The sequence below is a fragment of the Symsagittifera roscoffensis genome, chromosome 5 (genome assembly GCF_963678635.1).
Source record: "Symsagittifera roscoffensis chromosome 5, txSymRosc1.1, whole genome shotgun sequence".
Taxonomy (NCBI): Eukaryota; Metazoa; Xenacoelomorpha; order Acoela; family Convolutidae; genus Symsagittifera; species Symsagittifera roscoffensis.
The window spans coordinates 29,634,215-29,660,103 of record NC_087066.1 but is presented as its reverse complement, the minus strand read 5'-3'; positions in this window follow the sequence as shown (position 1 = coordinate 29,660,103).

The following is a 25,889-nucleotide window of genomic DNA, read 5'->3' as shown; positions in this document are numbered from 1 at the left end:
ACATACCAAACACAAATATTCCATCTATGACATTATTAAATTGTATTTTATAATTATTTTCAGTCAAGGCGACCTCCTACTGACCATTCAAATTAATTTGTTCGGGTAAAAAATTAGAAAAGAAAGATAATCTGTTATCTATTGGTAGTTCAAGCTTGCATTCAATAATAAATCAATGAAAAAAGACGTTTTGGAGAAAAACTGCTTTAGGATAATCTTTTTTATGAAATGATGCCGCAAATATATTTTTTTTCAATGTTCTACTACTTAGAATTAATGAAACCAATAATATTTTAAATTTGGAATCATTTTCGAATTTAGAATTGATAATACTGATATTATGTTCAATTTGTATTATTTTTTTTGAAATTTTTTAGATTTTTTTGAGGGGTGGAGAGACAAAAAGTGATAGTTTTTCAATGTTCTATTTCTTATAATTGATTGTACTGATGTTACTTTTACTTTGGATTGTTTTTTACATATCAAAAAAGATTTTTTTTATAACTTTTTTTGAGGGATGCGGGACCAGGACCGCTATTTTTTTAACGTTCTAATAGTTAAAATTGATGGTACTGATTTTACCTTCAATTTTCAATTATTTTCGAAAAAACCAAAAAAAAAGTGGGGACCAAAATCGACAATTTTTCAAGATTAGAATTCTAATGTCTAACCGCCAATTAGATCAAAACTTATGAACAATTTAAAAATTCCATTACTTATTTCTTTTGTAAGCGGCTTGTGTTAAGTAGTCGATTTTCCACAACACCGTTAAATTTATGAAACAATTTTTCAGTTTCTATATATACATGGTTTTATAATTAGGTAGATCTACTGAGATGCCTGTAAAATTGAATGTAATTCAAAGCTCATTTTCTAAACCAACCGTTAAAAATGTAAGTGTACATTTGTTGCACAACATTTTTTTCTCCAGCGTGATTATTCTGCTGATCTGTTAATATGAATTTTGAAAACATTAAACAGTAATTAATTAATAAATAAGGGAAAACTTACAAAAATTGTAAAAATATTGTATACTCATAAAATTGGTTTTTGAAGTTTGAGTTCAAATGTTTGCCAGCAATTTTAAAACATTTTTCTATATGAAGTTTTTTTTAAATTTTTTCACAGGCGTGCTGGGAGATGTATTTTTTTTCTTTGCGACAATCTTGCTTTGGTTCAATCGACCAGAGAAGATTCGGGAGTAAAAATTGAATTGGTTTCTTAGATATAGTTTTAGGCTCGCAAATTTTTTGCGTAGTCTTCACACTAAAACACAATGAAATTGGGAAAAAGGTAAGATTTGCACATAAATTGATTTGAAATTGCACTTCAACTTCGGCTATAATTAGCCCTACAATCGTTATCGTTACGATTTCTACAGCTCATTTTTAAAGAATTCAAGAATGATCTAGAAATTTTTTCGACCAATTACCAGAAGAAGACAAAAAGAAAAATTTTCGTTGACTAAATTAGAAATTCAAAATTAGACATGCACAAAAACTATATGAAAAAATTTCAAGTTGTTTACTTTAAAATCAATTTTTCAAGTATTTGGTGAAATTTGTAGGCAAAGAAAACGATTAGCTCGGATATATTCAAGTTCCTTGTTATGCGCAATATCACCACGTCCAAAACAGTGTAAATTGTGCTCACAGATTTTAAGCCGATTGTGAAACGAAATCAATATATGTTGGCCAAGTATTATCTTTGGCCAAATAGAACCAAACGATTTTATGGGTACATGCATTTGTTCAGTTACATGCAAACACAAGTTTGTGTTACAAACTTTGCGTGGGTATTTCCAGCTGGAACTAAATGGTAGTAAACACCAAGTGCAACGGGTCGAAAGTATATTAAACTTAAATTTTGGTCCAGCTCTTTTCCGCACCCTGCTCATCACCCCCCGAGCGTTACCGGTGTTGGACATTCATTCTTCTACTAATGAAGCAATTTTTCCGACAAAGTCACTATGTAACTGGAATTAACAATGGCGTAGAGCCGGTTTATTTTGTCGCTTGACCTTAGGCTTCTAAGGAAACGATCATGAGTATATTATGGGTTAAAACCCTATTGGTCGTTACTCCAATTACAAAAAAAATACTGAAAAGTTTTCTCAGTGACGAGAAAACCCTTCTAACTTGTTTCATTTTTTTGATTTACTAAATTACACAACAAATGAGAAATAATTCCCAATTGAATTCTACAATAAGTTTGACACCAATTTAGCACTTATTATCTCTCATTTGGAGTGTTCAATATTTTTACTACATAAAACAGCAAAAGAGTGAGAAAGAATGGAAATTTTACCAAAATGAAAAAACCTCCAAGATTATTGTGAGCCAAATAATCTGTGCTTCTTGCATAGCAACTGGCTGCCCTTGCTGTCAATGAAACTGCAAATTTTCTTTTAAATCGATAAAATGAATTGAAAAACTCGTTCGTATCAAGAACAGTAAAATCATTTTTTTTTTTACTTTTCCTTCGTTGTGGAATCGTGAATTTTGTTGGTTCTCGCGGCTACTTCATGTTAAGCTTACGCTGGTTGGTTGATAAATGTGAAGCACACCTACCATAGAGTGCCACCTCATACTGTTCTACTTTAATGACCGTTTCATTTATTCAGAGTTCTCTCTCTCTCTCTCTCTCTCTCTCTCTCTGTCTTTGACGATACAGTTAGGCAATCAGTGGCAGTATTCGAGCCTTCATCTCTGAATAATTGTTGTAACAGTTTTTGTAACTCGGGAATCAAAGCCATTGGAGCGCACTCACTTGCACAGAGATGGTTCAAGTGCTTCTTATTCTATATAAATGTTCTGATTGCTGCTGTAGAAAACTTTTTAAAATCAGCATAAAATTTTGGTCTGTGTTTTATTTATATAAAATTTCACGGTTTTTATTGATGAGATGCAGTTTTTCATAAAAACAGTTTGAATTTCGTGGATTTTTTTGGGTTGGAAATTTTAAAAAATGTTCTGAGATCTCTAGTTTGCTAATTCGCTTAAAATGGGATTTAGTGGAAGTTGGTGTTTTTTGGGGTTTAATTGAGCAACTAGATGAAATAACTTTCTTAGTATAGGGGGGGGGGGGGGGGGGGGTGGCGGGCACCTACAAACTATCATGAACATTTGCCTCTGATTTGAATCTTTAATTTTATTTCTTATAATCTTAAAAATACGCTGCAAAATGTTTGTTTTTTGATAAGTTCATCTTTCCATTTTATAATAATTGTATTGTGTATGTTTTTTTTTCAAAAAGGGCTCTAGTTTTTGTTATACAAAAAAAGGTCAAAAATTTTGTCAAACTCCTCCAATAGCAACAGAAAGAAGCTATTTGTTTTAATTTTTCATAGTCTCATTCAAAATCATCATTGAATATTGAGTTATATATAAACACTGCATTTTATTTGAGGGCGGAAATGGTCATATTTCTCCTGTGATTAATCTCACCAGTTGATTATGTAGAAAAAGTAAACTTAAAGGCTACCTGTTGTTTATTCACTGCGACTACTGAAAGGTTTTTAATGCTTTTTGCTTAGATCAAAAACTACTACTGACTTGTGATATCTAGTAATACAGATAAATTTTCAATAAACGTCTTATTTTGAAACAACTATTCGAGCAAAACATATTGCCAACGAAAAAAATAAGCAATTTCGGAACCTTCAAAATGGACTCGAAGAGGAAAACTGTTGAAGACGAAACTCTCGAGGAGCTACAACGTGAAAATTCCAATTCCGATTTGAATCACAGGGACTGCGAGGAAGACGATAATGACATAATGCCTGCTGATGGTAATATAGTTTATGGCCTGATGTTACATAATAATAGTACCCCGGAGGAAGATCTAGATGGGAAAATAGCATCGGTCATGGAGGAATACTTGATTATTGTGAGTACATATTAGATAGATATTTATGGAAGGCAGTAATTGCTAAGTACTATGGGGTTATTAACAAATTGATTTATAAATTATAGCAGAGATTACGGGCGATCCTAGATAGAAGTGATAGAAGCGCACAAAATTTCGATCGCATTAATTTGAATACAGCAAATCAAAAGAACCGAAAAAATATAAAACAAAGTAGCAAAATTTGAACCATTTTTTTCAAAGTTCTAAATATTTTCCCCTAACTATCTGTTGTTTCCACGCGTAATGTGAAGGAACTAAGTATAAGGTTAGGTGTCCCACTCGCTTCCAGACAATTCGGTCAAAGAAAATTCAGCCAAAAGTATGCAGACAATTCAGCCAGAGACAATTCAGCCAATAATAGTGACCGCCTCAGTCGCGCCAACGTGTTGCGAGCTTGCCTACAGAGGGTAGGACTCTATACAAAATTTAGAGCGAGTTATCGCCGCAAAGCGGCGACGCGCGCGTCCCACGCCCACCGGCGACCTTAAACCAAGAAATTGCTCCAATTCTGATTTTTGTTCCGATTTTCGATACGAAAGTAACGGAATATTTGTGCTCGGGGTGGGTTTTTTTTCTTCAGACAAATTTCGACTTTTTAACTAGCCATTTTTGACGGAATTTTTAAATATCTTTCGAAAGGTATTGTTGTCTTGAGCTTAATATTGTTAAAATCTTTTTTCGTTACGTTACGGAGGTTTAAAGATTGCCATTTTGGCCAACATGGGACAATTAACGCGCGATATATTTCGCGCTATTAACGCGTAAGCGAGATTTAATCCGTCTTAGAAATCGTTCCAAATTGGTTCAAGAAGCCTATATATCATAATTGATCTGTTAATAGGAGCAAAATTTATCACTTAGTACTTATTATGACGTGTGGGGGGTTGATTTTTTTTACAAAATTTTTTTTTCAAATTTAAGACAAAATTTTTTCTTTTTATTTTATTACATTTAGATATTTTTGTTAGTATTGCTACAGAAAACATAAAGGCAGTCGGATCATTCAGGGCTTCCCCTGATACGAGCAGTCTTGTTTTTTTTCGAATCTAGTGTTTTGTAAAACTGGCTGAATTGTCTCAGGCTGAATTGTCTGTATATTTTTGGCTGAATTGTCTGAATTTCAAATTGGCTGAATTGTTTTATCAACTTTACTCCATACACGTTAGTCTTTCATGAATAGCCCCTGCTTGCATATATGCGTTCCTGCCAAATAAAACAGAAAAAACTTATCACCGTTTCTTAGAAGCCGTAAAAATACTAGCCCCTGATAATATACCTAAAAAAATTTTACTGGATTTTGAGCAGGCCGCTATTCAAGTGTTTCATTGAGCTAGAGTCGATTTGAAACCGGCAAAATTATTAATATTTACAAGGTGTTGGTTTTTCGTTTCCCTCTTCATTACGAAGCCAAACTGTGCATTTTGTTGCATTGTAAGCGGATTCCGCGACAAGGACGCTCCCTTTGTTCTTCTTTTGTTTTTTCAATTTCTTTGACCATTCCGACAAGACTTAAACATGTTTAAAGGCTTGTCTCTGGAATCCAGGAACATACAGACACAAAATTGTGCTCCTATCCAGTGCACAGTTTGGCCTCGTAATGGTTGCAAAACCATCAAAAAAACATAGTTTGACTCTACCAAAAGCGTAATTTTTTTGCTTAAAAATTTGGGCGTATATGGGAGGGTAGTTTCCGGGGAAAATCATAAAACTTCAAAAGAAGGTCAAAAAATCGAAAATTTGACAATTCCGGGAAACAAAGAGCTTTTGGAAATCATTTGGGCGTAGCCAGTAATGCAGAGAGTTTCTCACAACCTGTTTTATCCATTAAACCTAAAAACTCTGACTCTGGTGGATGAAAGCATGAGATAACCAATATTGAAGAATACGAAACTACGTGAGCACTTGGAATGGGGTGCGAAAAAATTAATTCAACTTCAAAATTTCTTGCCTTGAATGTATATAGCTTTAAAAAATGAAATTAGAATTGGTTATTAGACGCAGAGGCGAAGCAAAGCTTTGCATCACTTGTGATACTACACAAGCATAAAAAACAAGAGAAAAAACTAAAAATGTTTTAAAAAAGATTACCAAAGTTTTCGTAAAGCTCGATAAAATATACTAGGAGCCAGTTAATGCTAGAGGTACATGTTTGATACTTTCTGGATTGGTTATACTGATGCAAAATGAACTGGGTAATTTCAAGGACGCTCCCTTTGTTCTTCTTTTGTTCTTTCATTTTCTTTGATCGTTCCGACAATATTTTAGCATGTATAAAGACTTGGCTCTGGAATCCAGGAAAATACAGACACAAAATTGTGCTCCTATCCAGTCCACAGTTTCGCCTCCTTATGTAAGGTTAACCCATTTGTTGTACCTTTGAAATACCCGTTATCATATTTACCCGAAATTCAACTTTTTTCGGAAAATTGAAAAAAATTTTGTGCCGCCAGGGATTCGATCCTTTGATCGCTAGATTTTGAGACTAACGCTTTAACCACTATACCATGAGGCCTTTAATGGTCATCCGAATTATTGTTCCAACTTGGGCTCTTTGTATGGGACTGTTTTTAGAAACTTTTTTTTTGATGTTTCGGACTCTTTTGTTTGGGACTGTTTTTTATATGCACCAATCTGAATCATGTCGGTCGGATTCGTTTTCAAGTTCATATCAAAGGCTAGACTATCGGCAAGGTCATTTCTGTTCAAATATAAAACGCATTTAGCAGCGTGCATGTTAGATCATTTTGGTTCGCAAAATTTTTTGCAATTAAAGCTTAGATGTTTACCGACGATATGGTTGCGAATTCTTTTCAAGAAAGTTTCACTTTGATTCTAACAATTGGTGATAAGCTTGCGAACCGTGAGGTTACTAGGTAGTGTGAGGGGATTAAGTTGAATGCTTCCACCCATCAGAATTTGACCTGGACCTCTTCGTCACCGAAAGGGACCCTCATTTTATTTAAATCTTCTGTTTTGCAGCAATCACTTTTTCTCAACAAAATGTTCCAGAAATTAGTCAGTAATTTCATTCGGATACGTACATCGGAAAAACTTTGTTATGCAGAGATTTCTCTGTAGAATAATGTCGAGAATTTAGTTTTTTTTATATTTTTCTAAATGGATTCGTTCGATCAAAAAAATTCGATTTCGCACTCGCACTATATTTGCTTTTGGGTTTTCCTATTCGGTTCAAGCCCACACCATTTATTCCGCTTACCATCAATACTGAGATACTTTTGACCAATTTTACTTTCAGATCTCCTCGTAGAAAGTAAATTTTAATGAGAATTATGAAACTCAGTATTGAGAAGTTTGACCTAGGTTGTTATTGATCCGACTTTTGATACAAAAGTAACGGAATATTTGTGCTCGGGTGGATTTTTTTTTCTTCGGACAAATTTCGACTTTTTAACTAGCCATTTTTGACGGAATTTTTTAATATCATTCAAAAGGTATTGTTGTCCTGAGCTTAAAATTGTGATCATTTTTCGTAAAGTTATGAGGGCTTAAAGGTTGCCATTTTGGCAATTTTGACCAATTTGGGACAATTATCGCGCGATATATTTCGAGCTATTAACGCATAAGCAGAGATTTAATCCGTCTTAGAAATCGTTCCAAATTGGTTGAACGGACATTGTCTGCATACTTTTGGCTGAATTGTCTGCATACTTTTGGCTGAATTGTCTGAATTTCAAATCGTCTTAGGCGCACAGACAATTCGGCCAAAGAGAATTCCGCCAATTTGAAAATCAGACAATTCAGTCAAAAGTATACAGACAATTCAGCCTGAGACAATTCAGCCTGTTTTACAAAACGCTAGAAGTACAAAATCTGCCGAAGTAGCAATAAATGACTCATTGTAGCAAAATCTTTCAATAATAACGGGCTGAATTGTCTGTCTCTGGCTGAATTGTCTCTGGCTGAATTGTCTGCATACTTTTGGCTGAATTGTCTGAATTTCAAATCGTCTTAGGCGCACAGACAATTCGGCCAAAGAGAATTCCGCCAATTTGAAAATCAGACAATTCAGTCAAAAGTATACAGACAATTCAGCCTGAGACAATTCAGCCTGTTTTACAAAACGCTAGATTCGAAATAAAAAATCGAAATTGGAGATATTTCTCGATTTAAGGTCGCCGGTGGGCGCGCTACGCGAGCGTCGCCGCTTCGCGGCGATAACCCGCTCTAAACTTTGTACAGAGTCCTACCCTCTGTTGGCAAGCTCGCAACACGTTGGCGCGACTGCGGCGGTCACTATTATTGGCTGAATTGTCTCTGGCTGAATTGTCTCTGGCTGAATTGTCTGCATACTTTTGGCTGAATTGTCTGAATTTCAAATCGGCTGTATTGTCTGTGGCCGAATTGTCTGGACAAGATTGATTTGTTACAAGGAACAAAATTTATCCTTTTGTACTTTATATGGCATGTGGGGGATGATTTTCATAAAAAAATCTCAAATTTTAGAAAAAAATTTTCATTTTATTTTATTTCATTTAATTTTTATATGTTATTACTGCTCCATAAACCTTAAAAGGCAGTCGGAACATTCAGGGCTTTGCCCTGATGCGAGCAGTTTTAAAACTCAGCCCAGTGATTCTTACCACCTTGAGAAAAATTTCAGCTCCTTTTACTCCATTTGAAGTGCTTCCTCATTTGAAGCGTTCAGTTTGCATCAGAACTTTGTATCGTCTGCATAATTTTTGCGACTGTATCAATATTTATTGATGTTTTTAACATTAAGAAACAGGTAGAAAAAGCGAAGACTCCAGTAAAGATTTTTGAGGAACTCGTATTTAAGTATGTCTCCAGAAGTATAAAGTTCACCAAACACGGCACTCCGAACTTGATTCAAGTACAATTGCAGTAATTAAATCAATTGAGCTTTTTCTAATCATTTGCCTTGAAACGGGCTGCAAAACTTCACGGCGTTCTCGCAATGAGATTTTTTTGGTTGTAATTGTTGGGAATTTCACAGTGATTCGAATCTATATTGCAATCAGATTGCGAGAACGCAATCAGATTGTCTCTGGCTGAATTGTCTGCATACTTTTGGCTGAATTGTCTGAATTTAAAATCGGCTGAATTGTCTGTGGCCGAATTGTCTGGAGGCGATTGATTTGTTACAAGGAACAAAATTTATCCTTTTGTACTTTATTTGGCATGTGGGGGGATTATTTACATAAAAAAATCTCAAATTTTAGAAAAAAAAATTCATTTTATTTTATTTCATTTAATTTTTTTTAGTTATTACTGCTCCATAAACCTTAAAAGGCAGTCGAAACATTTCAGCTCCTTATTAATATATTTTTTATTAGTAGGATTATTATAATGATTATCAGTATGGTTATTATTATGATTATGATTATTATGATTATTATTTTTATTACTGTTTTTATTATTATCTAATTTTTTTTCTTCAGACTGTCTAAATGAATTATTGTAGCAAAATCTGCCGAAGTAGCAATAAATGACTCATTGTAGCAAAATCTTTCAATAATAATTTGAAAACGATATGTTATCAAGTTTCATTGAAACTTTTTGTTTTGTTTTTAGACGTGCTGTTGAAACAATTTTGTCAAAAATGCTAAGTTGAATTGCAGTAATCTTACTTTGCTTTATTTGCAAGTATGTTAGATCTGCTCAGATCTTTTAGGGTTGAAGTTATTGAGACAGAACTTACTTTTTTTGTTTGACGATTTGATGAATTGTTCTTATAAAATTGTTGGAAAAAGCTTGCTCGATTGCAGGAATGTCGAGATTCAAGTTTTAATAAATACAGTGCTGATTTAAATTATCTGGAGAAAACGAATAAGACTTGGAAACTAACACAAATTGGGTTGAATTCAGAAGGAAGTTGCTGAACACAAATATTCCTTTCTTTTTCAACTGCAATATTATGGTGCAATTTCTTTTGCAATATTCGGTTCTAAAATGTAACCTCAAAAACGGCCACTTTCGTCTTTCTTAAAAATCAAAAAATTACGCCGTAACTTAAGGTTCAATTGTTAATGGTACATATCGAAGTTAGCCACTTACGTATTCCATCAAAATCACCAAATGTATAATCTTCAAAAGTTAGCGCAAAGCGTCTAAAAGTCGTTCAAATAAAAAGTTGGTATTTTATTTTTCAAAATTGACATTTTTTGGCTATTAATAAAAAATAATCATACAAAACTGAGACAATTAGACCTCTCCTAAACTTTGTTCAGTTTTATAAAAAGCTCAATTTTATAGATATGTGTCAGCAACTGAAAAAAAAATAAATTTGGTGTAGTTTTTGATTGACTAAAAAAGCAGAAAATGGCTATTGTTTTTGGAGTTAATTTTTCGAAACTGAATTTTGCAAAAAGTTGCTTTTTTCAATGCTAATGAAATTCTAAGAAAGTTTTGTCTTCGTCATTTTTCAAATCAAGTCAATCCAATTTGAGAAAAACGCCTTTTAAATATCAAGTTGTATTCGTTTTGTCTGGATAATTCAAGTCAGCACTGTAGTTCTTCCATGAGTTTATTTTTTTATTTTATGTTTTTGCTTTCTTTTGATCATCTTCGATTTTTAAAATGTACAACCTTATCAAGAGCCTCAGTTTATTTTTTTGGAAGAAAAAACTGTTTGCGTTTGCCTCCTGCGTTAAGTATATGGTTGGCTTTGTTTAAAAAAAAACAGATTCATTTTTTGCCGTTTCTCAGCCATTATCCGGTATAATTGTATCAACAATTGTAAACAATTTTTTTGTTGAAGTATTCAAAATGTACAGCTTCTCATTTTCTCACGGTTGGTAATTAATTGACAGGAAAAATTATCTGGTGTATTATCAAAATCATTTTTTTTCTTGTATTTACTCAGAGTATTTTTTTTTCAAATAACGGATCCGATCGCATTTTGTTCCAAATTAGTTTTTTTGTGGCCACTGGAGAAAGTTATGGTCATTAATTTTGTGAGCGCAAAAAATTAAAGACTTGGAATTTAAGTGAAAAGGTTTCTCTTTAGTCAAAGTTAGGTTTCAATAATGGTTTCACTTTATCATCAGCCCCATACAATGCTTGTTTCTCAATCAGTATAAAACTTGCTCCAGTCTATGTTTTCTATGTAAACTGATTGATTTTTCAGCAACAAAGAACTGCCTATGCCCCCCAAAAAAAGTGTTACCAAAACTTTTCGGAAATGACAGTTTTTAAGTTAGCTCGGGTGTGGTACATTTTGAAAGAACGATTTTGTCGAGGCTGGCTCAACTCGGCAACTGGGATAAAATTCATATTTCAATTTTTTAAGCAAACTTGTTTCGCAATTGGCCTACTTTCTAGTTTATCGAATATTCCTAATTTATATATTTTTGTTCAGATCTTACTATAACACCACATAGAAAAAACGACGCTAATATGAAAAAAAAATTCTGACCTGAATTTTCTCAGCTATTTTCGCTATAACCAGCTATCCTTGTTTCCATTTGCATGTGAATTTTTTTCCGTATTTGCTTGCAAAAAGGCAACTCATAATTATAAATTATTTTGCGAGTATTATGATTGGATTCTTGATCATCAAAATATTTTATTCTGCCGAACTCGTACAAACAATTGAGATAAGTTTTTGAAGCAATTTCAGCTGTCCTCAAAAGGCGTCCCATAAAGGAGGCATGATATGCTTTCAAAAAAACTTGATTGTGTTTTGTTTTCATTTTTTTTGATATTTCTAATGCTTGTGTAAATTAACAAAGATCAATTATCCATAGAGCTTATATCTTCATTAAAACGGACATCGACCAAAATTTAATTTTCTCTGTCATGGAAGTTTAATTTCAATAACTAATAGTGCATAATAACTCAATATCCGATTTTCCCAATACTTTCTTTTAAGTTTCAATTTTCATCCTTCGTGAAGTGATCATGTTTCGATGTTTATGGAAATGACGTCATTATCGGGCGATTTAAGTTCGTTTGTCGCAGTAGCCGACACTCTCGCCGAGTGGTTTGCAGTAGAAGCCCTGACAGCAGGCATCCTTGAAGCAGTCGTCCAAGTACACCCCACACTTCTTCACCCCAAAGTCACTGAAGGCCTGAAAGATATAACGACGAAGATATGATTTTTTGTAGAACAAAAGAGCTACCATCATTCATTTAAGTTTTTCTGGAAAACAACAAAGCTCTTGTCAATCATTTAAGCGGGTGTATGAATGAAAATCCTTAAACAAGGTTTTCCCATATTTTAAGGTAGTTTTTATCAAATGCAGCGGATTTAGGGAAACTTAGAAAAAATTCAAATAGAAAAAAAAATTTTGCAGAATCTTTTTTCTTTTTTAAATTTTCTTTTTTGCATTTTTACGGAGCGTTCTGTTCCTTTTTCTGTGGCCTCTCTGTTTTTTTTCTTGGATCCAAAGTATTTTACACATACTAACATTGGTTATGGTGAGGCAAACAAATCCAATGACGACCAGCATGAACAAAGTACGACTACTCATTTTTCAAATTTGTAAGCTGATGTTCTTGGTCAGCAGTCAGTCTTGTCAACAGTGAGTAAAAGTGAATACTGATTTTGAAAACAAAAAGATTTCATCTATAGCAGACATTAAAATATGTTTAAACGGGTTTTGAGGACTGCTCCAAATATGAAAGAGGAAAATCAGTTTTACATTGAAAAACGAAAGCCTAGCAGCTGATGATTACGGATATCAAAATGGTACTAATTATATGTTTAGTACCATTATGTTTGAAGCTTTGTCAACATTACAGCGAATTCACAAAAAAACAGAGAATTGAATTTTTCTCAATAATTCATAAAATTTTTTCTTTCATGGTTTTCTTCATTGTCAATCATTGCAAAGACTGGATTGAAGATAACTGTCCGGATATAGAGTCCTTTTTAATATTAGCTTAACAAGTCAAAAAGTCAAAATCTGATAACCATACAACTCTCTCACAATTTGTTCTAAATTTACAAAAAAACTTCGAGATATTCTATGACAAGCATTGTTTCATAAACAAGAGTTTGTATGAATTGCATTTTTTGCTGTATGGAGTTGTATAATTAGAAATTTTCCATAAATTAGGTTTTTCATACAAAACAAAGATTTTTTCTTGATTTTAACCCATTAATTTTTTGTTTGTTTTCAAACGCAGTGGGACTGGGAAATGAGTACCCATACAAAATTTAAAAAAAACTATAAGCGTGTCATGAAGAAAAAAGAATTGGTTTCAAATTTTTTGGGCTTCTTAATTTTTTTAAAATGTTCATACGCTTACAAAATAATCTTTGCGACGGAAAAATTGATAAAATTAAATTTTGTGAGTGAGTTTTCAAAATTGTATTTTTAAAAAAAATTTCTCATTCTTTCAAAAAAAGCTAGACAAGTAATTCTCCCATGAAAAGTGTATGACTGTGTTTTCCAATTGTTCAGTGTATTGAAGACAACCCGGGTTAGCTTTTTTCTATTTTTTTTTGCAACTCTAGATAATATATACATGTAACAATAAATTTAGGTAGCTACAAACTCTAAAAATCTACTTTTACAAATAATTTCCGACAAATTATTTAAAATCGGTAATTCAGTTAAATCGGGAACTACCACTTTGGAAAAATGTATGGATTCCATTTTTCCCACATACTGAAACTATAAGCCTTGTTAATATAAATGGTAACATCAAAATACTACAAAATTAGAATTGCTTTTATTTATATATAATGTATAGATTTTGTCTATTAAAATGTTGATCAGATTTCACTTTTCAACGACAAATCTGCATTTGATTTTTTTTTCAACTTACAAATTTTGGTTTGAAAGTGATAACAAATTATGTCCGAGTATACAGATAAAATAAAAGTGTTTCAAGATGACTAGCAGTGTCCGAAGATGACTAGCAGTGTTTCATAAACAAGAGTTTGTATGAAAAGCATTTTTGTTGTATGGAGTTGTATAAGTAAAATGTTTCCATAAATTAGGTTTTTTTTATGCGAACTACAAATTTTTTCTTGGTTTCAATCCGTTAATTTTTGTGTTTGTTTCCAAACGCAGTGAGCCTGGGAAATAAGTATTCAAAGATAATAAAAAATATGAAGCGTGTCATGAAAAAAAAAATTGGTTTCAAAATTTTTGAGCAATTTAAGTTTTTTGTAAACGTTCATTCGCTTACAAAAAAAACTTTGCGATGGAAAAATTGTTTAAAAAATTAAATTTTATGAGTGAGTTTTCAAAATGGTAATTTTGAAAAAAATTTCTCACTCTTTCAAAAAAAGCTAGTCAATTATTTCTGCCATGAAAAGTGTATGACTGTGTTTTTCAATTGTTCAGTGTATGGAAGACAACCCGGGTGAACTTTTTAAAATCTTTTATGCTACTCTAGATAATTTATAGATGTAACAATAAATTTAGGTAGCTACAAACTTTTAATTGACAATTTATGTTTTTCACTCTAAAAATCTACTTTTACGAATCATTTCCGACAAATTATTTGAATTCGGTAATTCAGTTAATTCGGGGAGTACCACTTTGGAAAAAATGGATTCCGTTTTTCCCACATTTTGAAACTATAAGCTAGAAAATTATGTCCGAGTATACACATAAAGTGATAGTGTTGGTCCGAAGATGACTGTTTGTTCAAATTTCCTGTCTTGAAAAAGACAGAATTTTGGATAATTTGGTGGAAAACATTTTCTTGTTTTAAAAAATGGATTCAATTTATGACCTTAGTTTTTGAGATTATTAGTTTAAAAAATAAGACTCCATATCAAAAACCATACGAAGAATGATTATATAGGCTTGATTGAAATACTTCCTGGATCCAACTGTTGGTTATGCATTTCAACGTCTACCAGTTTATCTCTCCTAAAACGCAATACGTCTTCCACTTTTTCCCGTATAACGCAATATTCTAATCTAAAGGGCTTTGAAATGGTTGCAAAACCGACCCTCTGAGTCTTCAAAGAAAAGACCAAAGTGCCGCTGGATATAATCCTTTGGTCACAGTTTCTTCTGGTGCTTTTCGATACAAAAATTGTTCAACTATTAATTATTGTTCCGACTTTCGATACGAAAGTAACGGAATATTTGTGATCGGGGTGGGTTTTTTATTCAGACAAATTTCGACTTTTTAACTAACCATTTCTGACGGAAATTTTTAAAAATCATTCAAAAGCTATTGTAGCCCTGAGCTACAACTTGAAAAGTTTTTTCACCTGTGATTATTTTTCGTAAAGTTACGGGGGTTTAAAGAGTTCCATTTTGGCCAACTTGGGACAACTAACGCGCGATGTATTTTGCGCTATTAGCGCATAAGCGGAGATTTAATCCGTCTTAGAAATTGTTCCAAATTGGTTGAAAGAAGCCTATTTGCCATAAATGATTTGTTACAAAGAGCAAAATCTGGTATCCTACTCTTTAACCCCACAATTTTTAACCCACTATGATTAAACGCCCGATATCATAACCCCGTAACGAGATAACCCCACAACAATTTAACCACCTTTTAATGACGATACCTTGTTTCAAAGCAAGTCCTTTTATAAGTACAGGAGTAGTTCAATTAAGCGTACTAATTGAGGCCTGAAAAGCTAGTCTTAATTCACTTGATGCTTCTAGCAGGCCGCTATTCAAGCGTTTCAGAAAAATTTTCCCGATTCCAAGCTGTTGGGATGTTTCTTCCATCTTTCACAAACTTTTATGAGAAAAATTGCAAAGCTTGGATTGAAAAACGCATACGAAGCAAACAACGAGTTTAGCAATCAAAATCTTACCCGCACTGGCTTTTGAAAAAATAGAAGAAATAGAAAACTCATACGATAAAATAGTGGAGGAAATTCAAATAAATTGCGATCGCACCATAAAAGAGTCAGAAAAAAATAGCAAACGTTGACGAGCTTTGCCTTTATTTTGGATCGAACTACAAAAATGTCGCGTCCCGAATCGAGCAGTCTTCTCCCCCCTTCATTATGGCATCAAAAGGATGCGGCATCATCGGGTGTGACCAGAACAACAAATGCTGTAGAGGGCTTGCATTATGTCATACAGTCATACATCAGTGGATCATATGGCGAAATTGAGTTGAATATTTGCTCTTTTGTTCTTTGGATATATTTTTAATTTAAACTTTTGTTTGTCAACTTTTTTGAGAAAAGAAGTGTCCTTGCAGGCTCCTGGAGACGTTTTTTGAAAAACTCATTGACTTGACTCGCATTTGAAAAATGCTGTCTTTAGCAATTTAATCCCGGAACAATCGCTCCTTTGGATGGGACGTTAGGTTGGGACTACGGGTTGGGAAACCCCTAGGATATTGCGTTGTGTGCCGACATTTTAAAAAAAGCTGACAAATAGATAAGTTTTACTTAAAATGATCGGTATTTCGATTTAAAATGGTCCGCTTGGATCAACTTGTTGGTCACAACCAGTTCTCGTTCCATATTTCATTTAAATTTGACCAATTAATCTTTTATTGGCAGGAATTGCTTCAAGATAAAGTTCAGTTTTAAAAAAATCTGATCAGTTTTGCTAACTAATTTGAATCATGACGGTTGGATTTGTTTTCAAGTTCATATCAAAGTCTAGACTAACTGCAAGATCAGTTCTGTTCAAATCTAAAACGCATTTAGCAGCGTAAAAAACACTGGTTGATAAGCTTGGGAACCGCAAAATCTATTCTTCTGTACTGTATATGGCGTGTGGGGTTATGATTTTCATTAAAAAAAAGTCAGGTTTTAGAAAAAAAACTTAATTTATTTTTTATTCAATTCATTTTTTTTAATTGTTATTACTGCTCCCCAAAACCTTAAAAGGCAGTCGGAGCATTCAGGGATTTGCACTGATACGAGCAGTCTTGTGTGTTTTGGCGCCATTCTTGCTTAAGAAAACTTTCGGGAAGCATAGAAACTTTCGACGTTTTCCAAGTTTATACATCAAACAAAATCGAACTCATTTCAATATGTTTAAAAAACATAAATTTTCAGTTCCCATTAGAGTAGAAATGAAAAATTTTTGCTGAGTTTAATTATTTTTCCTAGAAACATTAATTCTCATTCAATAAAAGCTTACACACAGACAAAAATATCGGTTGTAATTGAACTTATTCAGTTTGAAACGTTTTTTTTTTCAAACAAAACTGTGTTTTTTCTGGAAACAGACTACAAACTTTTATTAGCAAACTTCTTAGATGTATCTAAGCTTTCATAGCGTTCATATTATAAATCAACAGGAAATAAATGTGCTGTGCACTTCCTTGATCCACATCAAAATTAAAACTGGCTTTAATGCTGAACCTCAATGCATCCATAGTAAACTGAGCTAATTGCAAATTTCGAAAAAAATTCATTAAAGTAAACAGAATTTTCAATTTTCTTGAGGGGGAGGGGAACAGGTTTGTAGAAAATGTTCGAAATTTTTTTGACATTCTTTTTTAGATCTACTAAAGTTGTTTTTTCAGAGCGCTTCAAAGACATCATCAAAAATCCATTTTTGAACACTTTTTGCATTTTTTCGGCGGGCGCTCCCCTTCAAGTTTGCATTTTTTCACAAATGCATTTTTTTGGCGGGCGTTCCCCTTCAAGTTTAGTATATATGTTGGCGCCAAAGGAGCCCCCCCCAAAAAAAAAATTACTTGAAGTTGGCCTAAAACGGATATTATAAAAAATGCCAAAGCGAGACCTTTTGGTTGGTTAGGGGTTCGAATCCATGGGGGAAGGAGGATTCGCCCCCGTAAATCCGCCACTATGAACCAGAATTGAATGCAAAAAAAGAATAGAGAAAATATTCTTTTGCTCTGATATACAAAACTAATTATAACAAGCTTTTTTTCATGTTTTGATTTAGCCCGCAATCTGTTTTCTGTATTTTTTCTTGATAATTGGCGTGATCGCTCTTTCGTTAAAAGGTTTGTGACAAACAGTACATTTGCCGATTTTTTTTTTTTTTATTACTAAAGCACGCGTTGAATTCAGATAAAAACTGAAAAACTTACTTTGTTCATAATTAGTTAGCTTCAGAATTTGCCAAAGAGTTGTTTTGTCTCCTAATAACTTGATCGAAATTTGAGTTGGACAATCAGATCCGTTTTAATTCTTTAAGTTAACATCCAGCACCAAAAACTTGCGGATCTAAACTTCAGGCGAAGTTTAATTCCACCAGATTCAGTTTTGTACACTGAGCTGTAACTAGTTCTAGTTCAATATGCCTTATACATTGTGGTGCTCCGGTGTTGATGGTAATCAGTTGCAAAAAAACTGTGGTGCAAATAAATCATAGCTTAATGAGTGCTAACTATATGCGCTCTTGTCAACTGAAATAATTAACCTTCGGATTAGGCCTCGGCATCTATCTAAGTAACCTTTTTTTTAAATCATTCGTCAATATAATGATTTGGATTAATTTTGTCGAGGTAAGTTTTTTATTTTATCGCGTATTGTATAGTTAGCTGCGTATCTATCTAATTTTGCGCATGTTTTTTGCACAAGTGGGCCTTTTTAACTCTTTTTATTCAAGGAAAACTTACTTGAAAACAACTACTACATTAGTTTCTCGCAAATTACATCAAGTTGAGTATCTAACAAAAAAATTGGAAAGAGAACTGAGAAAAAATTTTGAAAATCGTTTAAAAGCAAAACATCTAGCAGGCCGCTATTCAAGCGTTTCAGAAAAATTTTCCCGACTCCAAGCTGTTGGAATGTTTCTTCCAACTTTCACAAACTTTTATGAGAAAAATGGCAAAGCTCGGATTGAAAAACGAAAACGAAACAAACAACGAGTTTAGCAATCAAAATGTTACCCGCACTGGTTTTTGAAAAAGAAGAAGAAATGGGAAACTCATACGATAAAATAGTGGAGGAAATTCAAATAAATTGCGATCGCACCATAAAAGAGTCAGAAAAAAATAGCAAACGTTGACGAGCTTTGCCTTTATTTTGGATCGAACTACAAAAATGTCGCGTCCCGAATCGAGAAGTCTTCTCCTCCCTTCATTATGGAATCAAAAGGATGCGGCATCATCGGGTGTGACCGGAACAACAAATGCTGTAGAGGGCTTGCATTATGGCATACAGTCATACATCAGTGGATCATATGGCGAAATTGAGTTGAATATTTGCTCTTTTGTTCTTTGTATATATTTTAAATTTAAATTTTTGTTTGTCACCTTTTTTGAGGATAGAAGTCTCCTTGCAGGCTCCTGGAGACGTTTTTTGAAAAACTCATTGAATTGACTCGCATTTGAAAAATGCTGTCTTTAGCAATTTAATCCCGGAACAATCGCTCCTTTGGATGGGACGCTAGGTTGGGACTACGGGTTGGCAAACCCTTAGGATATTGCGTTGTCTGCCGACATTTCAAAAAAAGCTGACAACTAGATAAGTTTTACTTAAAATGATCGGTATTTCGATTTAAAATGGTCCGCTTGGATCAACTTGTTGGTCACAACCAGTTCTCGTTCCATATTTCATTTAAATTTGACCAATTAATCTTTTATTGACAGCAATTGCTTCAAGATCAAGTTCAGTTTTAAAAAAATCTGACCAGTTTTGCTAACTAATTTGAATCATGACGGTTGGATTTGTTTTCAAGTTCATAGCAAAGTCTAGACTATCTGCAAGATCAGTTCTGTTCAAATCTAAAACGCATTTAGCAGCGTAAAAAACACTGGTTGATAAGCTTGGGAACCGCAAAATCTATTCTTGTGTACTGTATATGGCGTGTGTGGTGATGATTTTCATTTAAAAAATTCAGTTTTTAGAAAAAAAAACTTAATTTATTTTTTATTCAATTCATTTTTTTTAATTGTTATTACTGCTCCCTAAACCTTAAAAGGCAGTCGGAGCATTCAGGGATTTGCACTGATACGAGCAGTCTTGCGTGTTTTGGCGCCATTCTTGCTTAAGGAAACTTTCGGGAAGCATAGAAACTTTCGACGTTTTCCAAGTTTATACATCAAACAAAATCGAACTCATTTCAATATGTTTCAAAAACATAAATTTTCAGTTCCCATTAGAGTAGAAATGAAAAATTTTTGCCGAGTTTAATTATTTTTTCTAGAAACATTAATTCTCATTCAATAAAAGCTTACACACAGACAAAAACATCGGTTGTTATTGAACTTATTCAGTTTGAAACGTTTTTTTTCAAACAAAACTTCTTTTTCTGGAAACAGACTACATACTTTTATTAGCAAACTTCTTGGATGTATCTAAGCTTTCATAGCTTTCATAGCATAAATCAACAGGAAATAACTGTGCTGTGCACTTCCTTGATCCACATCAAAATTAAAACTGGCTTTAATGCTGAACCTCAAGGCATCCATAGTAAACTGAGCCAATTGCAAATTTCGAAAAAAAATTCATTAAAGTAAACAGAATTTTCAATTTTCTTGAGGGGGAGGGGAGCAGATTTGTAAAAAGTCTTCGAAGTTTTTTTCGACATTCTTTTTTAGATCTACTAAAGTTATTTTTTCAGAGCGCTTCAAAGACATCATCAAAAATCCATTTTTGAACGCTTTTTGCATTTTTTCGGCGGGCGCTCCCCTTCAAGTTTGCATTTTTTCACAAATTCATTTTTTCGGCGGGCGTTCCCCTTCACGTTTAGTATAAATGTTGGCGCCAAAGGCCCCCCCCCCAAAAAAAAATTACTTGAAGTTGGCCTAAAACGGATATTGTAAAAAATACCAAAGCGAGACCTTTTGGTTGGTTAGGGGTTTGAATCCCTGGGGGAAGGAGGATCAGCCCCCGTAAATCCGCCACTATGAACCAGAATTGAATGCAAAAAAAGAATAGAGAAAATATTCTTTTGCTCTGATATACAAAACTAATTATAACAAGCTTTTTTTCATGTTTTGTTTTAGCCCGCAATCTGTTTTCTGTATTTTTTCTTGATAATTGGCGTGATCGCTCTTTCGTTAAAAGGTTTGTGACAAACAGTACATTTGCCGATTTATTTTTTTTTGATTACTAAAGCATGCGTTGAATTCAGATAAAAACTGAAAAACTTACTTTGTTCATAATTAGTTAGCTTCAGAATTTGCCAAAGAGTTGTTTTGTCTCCTAATAACTTGATCGAAATTTGAGTTGGACGATCAGATCCGTTTTAATTCTTTAAGTTAACATCCAGCACCAAAAACTTGCGGATCTAAACTTCAGGCGAAGTTTAATTCCACCAGATTCAGTTTTGTACACTGAGCTGTAACTAGTTCTAGTTCAATATGCCTTATACATTGTGGTGCTCCGGTGTTGATGGTAATCAGTTGCAAAAAAACTGTGGTGCAAATAAATCATAGCTTAATGAGTGCTAACTATATGCGCTCTTGTCAACTGAAATAATTAACCTTCGGATTAGGCCTCGGCATCTATCTAAGTAACCTTTTTTTTAAATCATTCGTCAAGATAATGATTTGGAATAATTTTGTCGAGGTAAGTTTTTTATTTTATCGCGTATTGTATAGTTAGCTGCGTATCTATCTAATTTTGCGCGTGTTTTTTTGCACAAGTGGGCCATTTTAATTCTTTTGATTCAGGGAAAACTTACTTGAAAACAACATCTATATCAATTGCTCGCAAATTACATCAAGTTGAGTATCTAACAAAAAAATAGAAAAGAGAACTGAGAAAATTTTCTGAAAATCGTTTAAAAGCAAATCAAATGGTACTTCATAAAGTAACAAACACAATTTGCGAAGATTCATTAATAAAATGAACTAGGTCTTAAAAATTCTGACAAACTTCTAAGCGAAACTTGTCACTCGTTACGAGGCTAAACTGTGCACTGGATAGGCGCACAATTTTGTGTCTGTATGTTCCTGGATTCCAGAGACAAATCTTTAAACATGTTAAAAAATATGTCCAAACGATCGAAGGAAATGAAAGATAAAAAGAAGAACAAAGGGACCACCCTTGTTGCGCTTACAATGCACAAAATGCATAGATTGGCCTCGTAATGCTATCATTTTTTCTCTAATCTGAATCGAACCCAAAAAATAAAACGTTAAATTCGATTTTTTTGTCCTGTCATTTTAAATTAGCAGCGTTGTTTCGGATTGCTAAAAAAACAAATATAAGCAAGATTATTTGTCTATCAGCGCGTTGCCCCTAATATTCTGACCGCGCTTGAGGGCCAATGAAAAAGTTTTGGCTGAAACCTTGATAAATTATTAAAAAAAAACGATTAAAAAATATATATTTTTTAAAATTTTATCTTCGATCACTCCGCTATGAAAAGTGTACAACGGTGTTTAGCGCCTTTTTTTCTAATAACAAGGCCAAGTTTTTTTTCCTCAATTCCAGTTTCGACCATTTAATCCACCTACGCGTGTAATAAAACTCGAAGTATTGCACGCTAGTTATCCCATTTTGGGCAAACTAGCTATTTTCAAATCCCCGTAACTCTAGAAAAAAGATCACATGAAGGAATTATATATTAACAATATCTTCCAAAGCAATCTTCCAAAGGAATATAAAAAAATCCAAAGCACAGTAAAATAACGAACGGAATTTTTTCCGACAAAGTTTGCCAAATGTATTTTTCCAATGAAGTGAAAAATTATTCAAAATAAAAAAAAACATCTTTCCCATTTTTGTACCAATGAGGTCAGAGTTGAAAACCAATCATAAATCAGTTTACAATGCTTTCGGATTTGCCTAATTTGTCGTATAGTTTCCGTTCGCATAATTTGGCAATAAAAATGTTACTGGTGAATAAATTGACTTGTTTAGTTCAGAGCATCAGTATTTTTCCGATTGTTTTAAACTAATCAACAAGTTTGATGGAAAAAAACTCAAAAAAAATGTCATTTTCTTAGCTAATAAAAAAACTCTTTTTTTTTATAGAACAATACTCAGCTAATTGTTACTGATTAAATTTGGTTTTTTTCCATCTTCGATAAAGTTTACATATAAAATTCAGGCAAATAGTTTAGCGGTTTTGACTTTGTATAATTTATCGTTTTTCGTCTCTATCTCATCAAAGATCGAATCATCGATATCACCCTCTCTTTCAATAGCTATGTATGTGGTTCTAAAACTGAGGCAATTTTTTGTTTTACGAATTGAGCGTCTGAGTAAAGACAATATATCATCTCATAAACATTAGTTAAATATGGAAAAAATCTACTTGAGGTTTTATTCTGATAGAAATCTGCCGAGTTCTAGACGTTCAATTGAAATGAATAATGATTATGATCAATGTTAGTTATAAATTAAACCCAAAACTTTAGCAGGTAAACTTTTTCAGATCAAAAAGGTCAAACAGTTTTTACGCTTACTGTAATTTGAATAAAAATAAATTACCAGAAGCAAGTTCCAGGAGATCTACTAACGTTTTAAAACTTTCACTGGGCTAAAGTTATTCAGATTTTAAAATTATAAAAGTTTTTCTTGATTTAGATTTTAAATTTTCATACTAGTAAACTCATTTCTACCCGGGTCCCTAAATTTGAGCCTCGTTACCACCAACGTGCTGTTTGACATTGCCCAGTTTATCAACAAATTAATAAACAGTTTCATTTTTTTAACCGCCAACTTCACAAAAAGGAAGCTGCCAATATTGAAAATTGGATTGAAAAAAAAACTTATAACTGCAACTATTATGGCCCTATTTTTAGTTAACGCTCATTGACCTTGTGATTTGAGCTAGGTTGTTAAATAAAGTTAATGTCATTTCAAAATTAGTTCTCGTTGTTCTAGGGAAACATGAATTTTTTTTAAACTCCGGATTCAATCTACCGAAAAACTAAGCGTACTGCAAGATTTTCTCCAAATATCTTAACTAAAAAACTTTAATAAGCTGTTTTTTTTTTTAAATTTGTATTTAATTCATGCGTAAGCGAGTTTTTCCTCTGCTTATACAAGTGTTTGGTAAACAAGTGCCATAGGAAAATCGATTTCTTTAATTAGTTTGCTCAAATTTTCTTCGCCAAAACTTCGAAAGTTTAAATTTTGAAGTTTTTCAACACCCATATAATTTTATTTGAATAAGTATTTGAATAACACTTGCTTATATATTTTAGAATAAAACATAACAAAACTGTTTTTGTTGACTTGATTCTTATAGCTTTATCCTCAACTAGTCCGCCATTTACTGGGTCAAAATGACTAGAAATTGCATCAAGTTTTTCTTTCAAAAGACGTTTTTTTTTACGTACTGAGAACAGAAAAAAAATTTCGACGGAATTTAAAAATAATCATAAAAATTGTTCTTCCTGTGATTTGCAGAGGATCTATGAAAGGTTTTAAAACGTTATTCCTTAGGGACTGTGATAAATAATTATGTTTAGATGACATGGCCGTAATGGAATAAGTTGTTCCTAGCAAAAATGGAACCTAATTATTTGGGTTGTTTTTAATTGTTCCACAAAAATGAGACTTCCCGTGTGCTACGATATTTTTCAAATCGTTTTTTCAGACCAATAGAAATTAAGGTTTAAGTTTAGCCAACATTGCTTGGGCTAATTCTTTGGGAAAATGAATGCTAGGTTTAGTGACAATTTTTTTTATCAATTAACAGAAAAACACGCTAAGCAAATATTGTTTTCCTTAAATTTGAATGGGGAAACTGTTTCAAATGCTATTTTTATGTCATATGCTTTCAATGCAACAAAAGGATCTAAAACAATAGAAAGTGTTGAAAACTCAATTCAACCAACAAAATTAGAAAATTTTATACAACCAGCTTACCTGTTTAGTTGCTCTATCATGAAATTATCGAAGTAATTAACATCTTAAAGCCTAAACCGACTTCCGTTATTGTTGGAATACAAAAGTCTGTTCTAGATTTAAAACAGGCTCTTTTTTGTTTCTTGCCTAGCCTGTCTTAAAAAGCTCTCCTTTAATTAGATGGTCTTTCTGGCAAAAAACTTTAGCAAAAAGATTTTTCTGGAAAAAGGATTTTGTAGGTAACTGGCAAAAATTTACGCATCACATAAATTAGGCTGCAAACTCAATTTGAATATCAATCGCCCTAATCAATTTCAAGTAGTTGTAGCAAAAAATTCGAAAAGTAAAAGCAATCCAAATTATTTAAAAACCTGAAAAATACTTGAATATTTTATGAACGTCAGCTTCGTTTTTGTCAAAAATTTGTTAAAATTTAGGTATATTTCAGTACTGAATTAACAGAAAAAAGTTTAGAACAGTTGTTGATAAACACATTGAATAGTTTTTCATAGAACTGAAAAATGCATTTGATAAACTTGATTAAGGTATTCTCTTCAATACGCTAAGAGAACTTGGAATTAAATGCAAACCCAGCCAATGTGTTTATTTTAATTAGTTTAAATTTGACGGGTTGCTTATTAAAACTGAATATGACTGCGCTCGCACGTACCTTTTCTTGTGGTCGAAGTGTTCCCCAGGTAAAAGCGAAGAAAAGCTTGTGGCATGTTGTCCGAGCAAAAATCAGTTTGGGGTTAACGCTTCTAACTCACGTAAATCAGTACTAACGGGAGTGATTGGCCTCGAATTCAAAGCCTGCTCAAATAAGCAGAATGTTGTCCTAACACCTCTTCGGTGACTGCCTACTGCCTAGTATATCGTAAAGCACGCGCTTCACGCTTCGGACGAGGCGCTCCCAGGAGCCGCCATGATAGGGTGCGCCAGACGGATCAAATTTCAATGGGCATGTTACACATTGACTTTCGATAGACCAAAGTATTACGCAACCCAAGTATTGCATATTTCATATTTAAAACGGAGCGCATGATGAAAATGCTTATGGTGGAGGCGGCAGGATAACAAACGAACTAGGGTTTGTCGGGCGTCGAGTAAAATTGTGTGCTTTGTATCAAACTCGGTATTCACTAAGCGCACGAGCCGTCCGGTGGATCAAATGATGCCAGTGGGACCAATAAATGGCGAGTATGTGGCAATTTCACTACTATTCTTAATAGTTTTGAGAGCGGTGAAAGTTTTTAACTCAATGGGGAAAGATTCCATCTGAGCAAGATGAATCAGTTTGCTTTCTGCAATATCAAATTCAGTGGGGTCGGTAATTCGTAAGTTCTTACCACAAAAAGGATTATGTGAAGGCAGCATC